Source organism: Ictidomys tridecemlineatus (genome assembly GCF_052094955.1).
Source record: "Ictidomys tridecemlineatus isolate mIctTri1 chromosome 5 unlocalized genomic scaffold, mIctTri1.hap1 SUPER_5_unloc_3, whole genome shotgun sequence".
Classification (NCBI taxonomy): Eukaryota; Metazoa; Chordata; class Mammalia; order Rodentia; family Sciuridae; genus Ictidomys; species Ictidomys tridecemlineatus.
The window spans coordinates 887969-897029 of record NW_027520956.1 but is presented as its reverse complement, the minus strand read 5'-3'; positions in this window follow the sequence as shown (position 1 = coordinate 897029).

Below are 9061 nucleotides of genomic sequence, written 5' to 3'. Positions count from 1 at the left end.
AAGTGACTTTGCTCCCTAGCTTTGTTGAAAATGTGTGTTACTTCTATTCAGATGTATCAGATTTATTTGGATATATAACTAACTTTACTAGTGTCAATTTTAAGATGAAAAACTCACATATATGTTAGAAAGAAGCAAAAAAGCTCATTTCAGAAGCAAACAAAATATATAAAGGAGAGCTATAGGAATCTTGGTTTTCCACTTGTCTACACCCTGCAGACTTCTTAAGCCCCTCTATCTAAGCCATGTAGCATGTTAAGGGATGAATTTAAGACTCTTAATGCTTTCTTGTTGCATTCTTTGTTTTCTGTGTTTTCCATATGAGTGGATTTGGTGGTACAAGCATTAATATCACAAGGTATCATGATTCTTTAAGAGAACATTTCCTGCAAAACTTTCTAGGAATTAAAACTCCATTTGTTGCAATAATAGAAGGCATAAAACATAAATATGTCTGACTTGAGAAAAAATTAACTTTTTATATCAGTTATTTAGAAATGTAATTTCTGGAGAGTAACATTTGCACATTTATATTTTAAATATACATTCCTTGATTGACCTACAAAGGAACAATATATAATAATTTATGTATCTCCATGAACCAGGAAAAATGTTGATAAATAAATGTTAAAAATATCATCCACCTTATAAATAAAAAGTTCATCACATGCAATTTAGCTTCAATTTCCTGATATTAAGTAATCTAAAATATTACTTTGGGATGATTAAACATATTTATTATCTACTGATTGAGTGCTTAAGTGAAAGTTCATATACCAAATCAATGGGGGAAGAGCCAGTAGTCAACCTTGACACAAAGGTTTAAAAACTAATGGCTGGGGCTGGGGATGTGGCTCAAGCAGTAGTGCGCTTGCCTGGCGTGTGCAGGGCGCTGGGTTGGATCCTCAGCACCACATAAAAATAAAGATGTTGTGTCCACAGAAAATTAAAAAAATAAATAAATAAATATTAAAAATTATCTTTTTCTCTCTAAAAAAAGATATTATGTACATATGAATGTCATTACATGTATAAATTAAATTTTGTACTTAAGTAATAAATGGTATACCTCAAAAAAAAAAAAAACTAATGGCTGTCATAAACCATCTCAAGATGAGGACAATATCCCCAAGGAAAGATAAAGCAAAGGATCTTGAGGATAAAACCTACAGGGGTTTTCTTTTGTAATAAAAGTTGGCTTCATGCAGTGTTTCTTTTTTATTGAAAGGAAACAAATGAAGTTATCTACAAATTTACTCTGGTTAAGAGAAGCTGAACTGAATAACAAATTTATATAATTATATAACTAATTAGGATATGCCAGAAGGCCAAATCAGTTGGACAATTATTGAAATGCAACTTCATGTTTAGACTTAATGTTAAAATGTAATTTTGTGTTCAGCATAAAGGTTAATATGCATCTCTAATATTGCCATACAATTATAAACTCACTTATACTTCAAGATCTTCCCCAAAATCATCACCTGGAAGTGGATACAGATTTCATTTTAAAATTTCACAATCCATCTTCTCATGCCAGTGGCTTCTGTTAACACCTAAGAAGAGAATGATAATTGCAGAACCAGTCCCAACTTTGAGTTACTAATAACTAGTGAGCCTCATTATAAATCCTCAAATACACCATAAACATACCAGGTATGAAATCAAATCCATAATCCAACACCAGTCCCTTAGGTATAGAGTATTATTATCTTACCAGTTGTCCAAGGCAGACCCAGTAGAATCCCTGACATCTTTGTCTCCCAATAGTCAGTCATTCTGGTCTAAATGTTTCTAAGCTGCTTCAAATCCACCATGTAAGTATTTATCCTCTGGTATCATCCAAATTCAAGTGACTTGTTCTTGACCTAAACAGGAGACAATAACATCTACCCTTGATGTCACCCATTCTCCACATGCAGCCAGGATAGTTTTCTCAAAATGTGTATCAAATTTGTTGATCCACTGCTTAGTGCTGCTGCAGGAATCAAATATTGCCAGACTATTTTGGCCAACTCCTATCATATGACCAAGGGTACACCTTGAAGAATGCCACTGAAACAGGAACAAAGAAGATTTTATCTAAGGGGATTGAGGTCAGAAATTTGGACTAAACTGCAACACACTTTTCCTTTGAGTCTGGTGCACAACCAGCTGAAGAAGGTGTGGAAGCCAAGTTGGTGAACATGATTGCATTTGAGAACTGAGCCTTTGAAGAACATAGTTGGTGGTGAAGTGCTTGAGATCTGCTGTGCCCCCTTTACCCAGGGCAGTTGGTTACCCTGCCATACAAGTAGAATTCTCAGGAGTCACCTGAGATACTGACAGCCAGCAGAGATGAGCATCTGCCAGGCTCTAGGAGTGTGTTTTTTATGTAGTTGATTTTTATGTAGTTGACTACACCCAACAAAGTTGCACACAGAATGTGATCTCAGCCACCAGAGCTTCCCATTTATAACTCCATGTCAGCCTCAACCTAGAAATGCATTAATCTACTCTGCCCAACCAAACTCCAGCAGACAGTACTTCCCACTCCATCCTACCTTGTATGGGTGAGTAGAGAAGCTAAGATCCATTTAAACCAGCTTTGAACCTATGCCACTCCAGCCAAGAGTCTCTTGAGCAACATAAGAGTAAGGGTTGAATCACCCCCAAGCCCTTGCTCTCTCTAAGGGGTACAGAGCTCAAGACAAAAATGGAAAGAAGGACAGTGTGACATAAGTAGTAGATATCAGTCCTTTTCCACAGTTTTGACCACATCAGTAGAGACAATTCTTTCATTTTTCATTACAAGTTTTTTGTTTTTTTCATATATGTTGATTGGCTTACACTGTGGATATATAAAAAGATTTTTATATTATCATTTTCTCTTTTGATTATCCTTTTACTATTTTGTTTTGTTTTTTAAAGATTAATTTTTTTCTTTTTTCTTTTTGGTTAATTTTCTCAGCTTCTCCCTCTAATAGTTAAATTCTCTTGTTCTCTATCAATCTGACACTGTATTTTGTTTCAGTTTAAAACTTTTGTTATCCCCCCATTCATTATGGCCTTCACTTTCTATCTCTCTTCTACTTTATATTTTTCACCTTTGGCAAAATATTCTAACCTTTCTTTTGCCTTCCTTTCTCATTTTATTCCTTCCTAACTGTATTTTTGCCATATTTTAAAAGTATTTAGTTTACATAATTTTTGTTCCCACCATTTATTTTTTTGCAGTTATTACTACTGTGAGTGTTAATCTGACATTAGTGTTTACTTTAATGCTAAATCTAGTTCACTGTTTGTTGTTGCTGTTTTAATTTATGACACCATTACTTCTCATTTTGTGATTAATTAGTATTATAGATATCAAAATTGACACCTGGTATTTATTTGAATGTTGCAAATTGTTCACTCTTATTGTTGCTGTCATTTATTTTTTTTCTGTAGTTGCTGGGTATTGGATGCGACACTTCAAAGTGGTGGAGCATAGTCTCTGCTACTGTGTTACCCCCAATCCAGCTAGGATATTTTGCATCTTTTTCCACACATAACTTAACTAAGCTCAAACTTCTGCAATACTTTAATGCAAAGAGTGGAAGGAGACCCCAGCCTGACAACCATGGCCCAAGTAGAAACAGCTGGGGAGAAGGCTCAATTCACCCATGGACATTTGTTCCTCTAGCAACAACAGAGAGAAATAACACAAAGACCTCAATATAAGTTATTCCATATACTCTTATAATATACAGAGTTGTCAAATCTAGGACAATCACTCAGGTTGATTGTCCTTGAACATTCAGACAGTATTAAAGAAAAATAAAAAGAAACTACAATCATAATTTACAAGAACTCAGGGACAATATTAAGGGACCAAACGTAATGCTCACAGGCATTAAAAGAGTACCAGAGATGTAGTATCAAGGCAGTGATATAATAGCACAAAAATGCCTGAAGCCTTGAGAATGAGATGAACCTCCCAATACTAGAAGCATTTAGAACCTCAAATATGCTTGACCAGAAAAAAAACTTCTTCATAGCCTATTGTAATTCCAATACCAAAATTTCAGTTCACAGAAAAAAAATTAAACGCTACTAGAATTTTAAAAGCCAGGTCACATTTAGAGAACAACAAATCAGATTAACATCTAATTCCTTAATACAAACCCTAGTGTTCAGGAGGGCTTAAGAACAATTTATTTCAAGTTCTGAAAGAAAATAACAGACAACCAAGATTATTCTATCCAATAAACCATCAGAATTGTACTATTAGATTTGAAAAAGAAAGAAAAAAACTAACAAGATGAGCATTAATGAAAGGAATTCATTACTACTATGCCAGCATTACAGAAGATACTTAAAATAATTCAACACATAGAAGAATATTTAAAACAACCAAGAGATCTTGGATAAGAATAAATTACATTAGAAGTGTGGATGAACATGTAACAATTAGGATAGAAGTAAACATTAAATGTAAATTAAAATGACAAGAAATAACACATTCCTTCATATAATAACACTGGATTCAAATGATCTCATTTCTCAAAGTAATAGACAGATCATAAGAGTGGACTAAAAAACAAGATCCAATTATTGTAGATTGCAAGAAACACATCTATGATCAAAGATATTCACAGACTAAAAGTAAAATACTGAAAAATGTTATTTTGTGTAAATGAAACCTGAAAGCAAGCAGGAATACCAATTTATTCTCAACAAAGCCGATTTCAAGCAAAGAAAGGAAAAAAAGGAGGTCACCACGTATTGGTAAAGGGAACAATCCAACAAGAAAATATAAGGATGGTAAACATTTATGTCCCAAACACTGGTAAACCTAAAAACATAAACATTATGCTACATAAAAGTTCATATAGACCCCAAAATAATAATACCAGGTGATTCCTATATACCTCTCTCATTAACTACATAGGTCATCCAGACATCAAATAAACAAAGATACTGCAGAGTTAGATCATACTGTAAATCACATGGATTTAAGAGATATTACAAAATATTTCATCCAATGACAGCTGAATGCACTTTCTTTTCAGCTTTCACCAAAACATATAATATTTTAGGCACCAAAGCAAGTGTTAGAAAATACAAAAAAAGTTGAAATAATTTCATATATCTTATTCCAATGATAATGGAATGAAATTAAAAATCAAGAGCAAGAAGAAAACCACAAACTTTACCAAGACATGCAGATTGAACAACTTGTCATTTTAATGATGAGTGATCATCAAAGGATTCTGAGAAGAAACTAAAAAAATTCTAAGACTCAAATAGAAATACAATATATCAGGAGTAGAGAAGCTACTGCAGAAGCCACCCAGAGACGTTGACATCTGGCATGCCTGGGAGCCATGGGATCCTCAGTGGGTGGCAACCAGGGCCTTGTGGCCACCATGTGTCCTCAAGCTCAACCGTCTCCTTAGACATGTGGTATCCACAGTGGAAGAGCATCCAGCTGCCACTCGTGTCTCCAGGGATCAAGGTCCTTGGCTCCCCAAAGCCATGAGGTATAGCGGTACCCTGTGGCCCAGCTCCCTCCTGCACCCTGTTCACCCTGGCAAGAAAGAAGGTTGACCAAAGGCCATGCCAGGTTCCCAGCTCCTAGTAATGCTACTTTGCATCCTGGCGGTGCTACCCCGAAGTACTCACTGCCTGTGCCCTCTGGCACCCTGCTATGTCTCTGGCCCACCCACTGCTACATGCCTGCTGTCTTGAGGCAACCATCATTCTTCCAAAATGTGGCACAACCTCAAGGTGACGCTGCTGGTGTTCATGGCCACACTCCTGACTGTCCTGCTGATGATGGTGTGTGGAACTAGCCTTAACATAATCAAAGACATATATGACAAACCCAATGTCAACATTGTACTTAGTAGGGAAAACCTGAAAGGATTTCCTCTAAAATTAGGAATAAGACAAGGATGTCCACTCTCACCACTCCTATTCAATATAGTCCTGTGACTAAAGAGTCACAGCAATTAGGCAAGAAAGGGAAATAAAAGGGATTCAAATAGAAAAGAAAAAGTCAAATTGCTTCTGATTGCAGATGATATTATGCATAACTTAGAAGATCCAAAAAATTCCGTCAGTAAACTTCTAAAGCTGATAGCTGATAAACAAACTTAGTAAAGTAGCAGGATATAAAATCAACATATAGAACTCAATTGCTTTCCTATACAATAGTGATAGATCTGAGAAAGAAATCAGGAAAAAAATGTTCATTAACAATAGCTTCCAAGAACATAAAGTAGTTAGCAACAAATTTAACCTAAAAGGTGAAAAATTTCTCTCAGAAAAATTTACAAAACATTGAAAAAAAATTATCAAATTGAAGAAGACACCAAAAGACGGAAAGACCTCCCATGTTCATGGTTAGGGAGATTTAATATTGTTAAAATGGCCATACTATCAAAATCAATCTGGAGATCTAATGCAATTGCCATTGAAAAACGAGTGATACTCTTCTCAAAACCAGAAAAAAATCCTTAGATTTGTACAGAAGAACAAAAGACCCTGGATAGTCAAACTCACACAACTAGAGGAATCTGGTTGACAAAGGTGCCAAAAAGTTACACTGGAGACAAGACAAGCCTCTTTAACAAGCTATGCTGGGAAAACTGGATATTCACAGAAGATTGAAAACAGATACCTGTCACTCAAAAAGTCAATACAATTGGGCCAAAAACTTAGGATTAAGATCAGAAACTCTGCAACTGATAGAAGAGAGAACTTAGGATTAAGATCAGAAACTCTGCAACTGATAGAAGATAAAAAAGAAAAAGTGGAGAGTGTTAGAAGACCCCTATACAGCTGCTCTCCACAGAAATCTCCAGCACTGTGACCCCACTCAGGGCTCTAGGTCTCAGTGTTCAAGCAGGACTCCTGGCTCCCAACACCTAAAGTCCGAAGAGCTAGCCACGCAGAGCTTGCAGGCGCCTTAGCAGAATCACCTATTAACACATCTGCAGATCTCTGAGACTTCGCTCCACTCCCACCCAGGTCACTCAGCTGCTGCCTAACACAGCACAACGCCACCTCCCAGCTTTCCCTACCCCACTAGACACCCTGGGGCTGAAAGCAGACTGCCTCCATCTTGGCTCAACATTCTGTCCATATTAGGTGGGAGAAGCAACCAGATCAGATCTCCAGCAGCCAGGTACCAGATTTGCAACCTCTCCTCTCCACAGCCATGGTAACACAACACAGTAGCTGCCCAACACAGGCGCTCAGTGCGATCAGGGCACCACCCACAAGAGCCTCCGTGTGAGAGGTTCCTCAATTGGGAATTGTGAATGGAGAGGGAGACTAAAGTTTGAACTGAAGTTTAAAGTTTAAATATATATATATATATTTCCCTTTTTTCTTTTTTCTTCTTTCATTTTTCTTTCTGCCTCCAAATTGTATGATTTTAAATTCCTGTATTTTTCTAAATACATATAAGTGTTTGTTAGATGTACTCTACTGTCTTTCCACATACTTGTCTACCCTATATTACTTCCTGTCTATTCTCTTGCTACTAATCCTCTTCATTTGATTTCTCTTTCACACTTCTTAAGATACATTAACTCTACATCCTCACATCCTACCTTCTCAGCATATTGTCCTATGCCCTACTCTCAGTTCATTGTCCATCATCAGAAACTATAAACCTTTTTTTACAAAACTACTGATTATATTTTAGATAATAATTGAATCCAATACTTCTGTACATTGATACTAAACTGTAAATGCCTTAATAACAACAAATTGTTCATAAGTGGTATATTGTTGATATTGGGATCTGTTAACATTGTCCTTCTCCACAAAGGAGAAATTTTGGAACCCTACAAGAGCACTACAAACCTATAGGGTAAAAACAATAACACCCCAGACCCACAGAGCAGGAAAGGAAAACACATGAGCAACATGAAAAGACAAGGGAAGAAAGTATCCCAAACAAATCAAGACACCACATCATTAGAATTATTGGCAGCCACAGCAGAAGAAATTACACAGAAGGAGTGTAGAATGTACATGGTTAAAATGTTCTGTGAACTCAAGGAACATATAAGAAAGCAAATACAGGCAGTGAAAGATCACTTTGACAAGGAGCTACATAAACAAAGTAGGAAGGAAAAGGATCACCTCAACAGGGAGATACAGGTTCTAAAAAAACAAAAACTAACAAAACAGAAATCCTTGAAATGAAAGAAACAATAAGCGAAATTAAAAACTCAAATGAAAGCATCACCAACAGAGTAGACCACTTGAAAGATAGGACATCAGACAAAGAAGACAAAATATATAATCTTGAAAAGAAAATAGACCATAGAGTGATAATGGTAAGAAAACATGAGCAGAACATTCAATAAATATGGGAATAACATAAAAAGACCAAATTTAAGAGTTGTTGGAATAGAGGAAGACATAGAGTCCAAACCAAAGGAATGAACAATCTATTCAGTGAAATAATATAAGAAAACCTCCCAAACATGAAGAATCAATTGGACATCTAAATTAAAGAAGCCTACAGGAAGCCAAATATACAAAGTCACAACAGATCCACAACAAGGCACATGTTAATAAAAATGCTCAACATAAAGAATAAGGAAAGAATTTTAAAAGCCACAATAGAAAGTAATCGGATTATATATAGGGGAAAACCAGTTAGGGTAATGACAGATTTTCAACACAGACCTTGAAAGGTAGAAGATCCTGGAACAATATATATTAAGCTCTGACAGAAAATAGGTGCCAACCAAGAATCTTGTATCTAGAAAAATTAAGGTTTATATTTGAAGATGAAATAAAAACCTTCCATGATAAAAGTTAAAAGAATTTATAGTTAGAAAACTGGCACTATAAAACATCCTAGGAAAAATATTCCATGAAGAGGAAATGAAAAACAACAATGAAAATCAGCAGAGGGAGGTAGTACCCTAAAGGAAAAAACTAATCAAGAAGAAAATCAAGTCAAGTTAAATAACAAAAAAAAATTAAAAATATGGCTGGGAATACAAAACATTTCTCAATAATATTAATCAATGTCTCAACATTCAATAATAACCCTGAATGTTAATGGCTT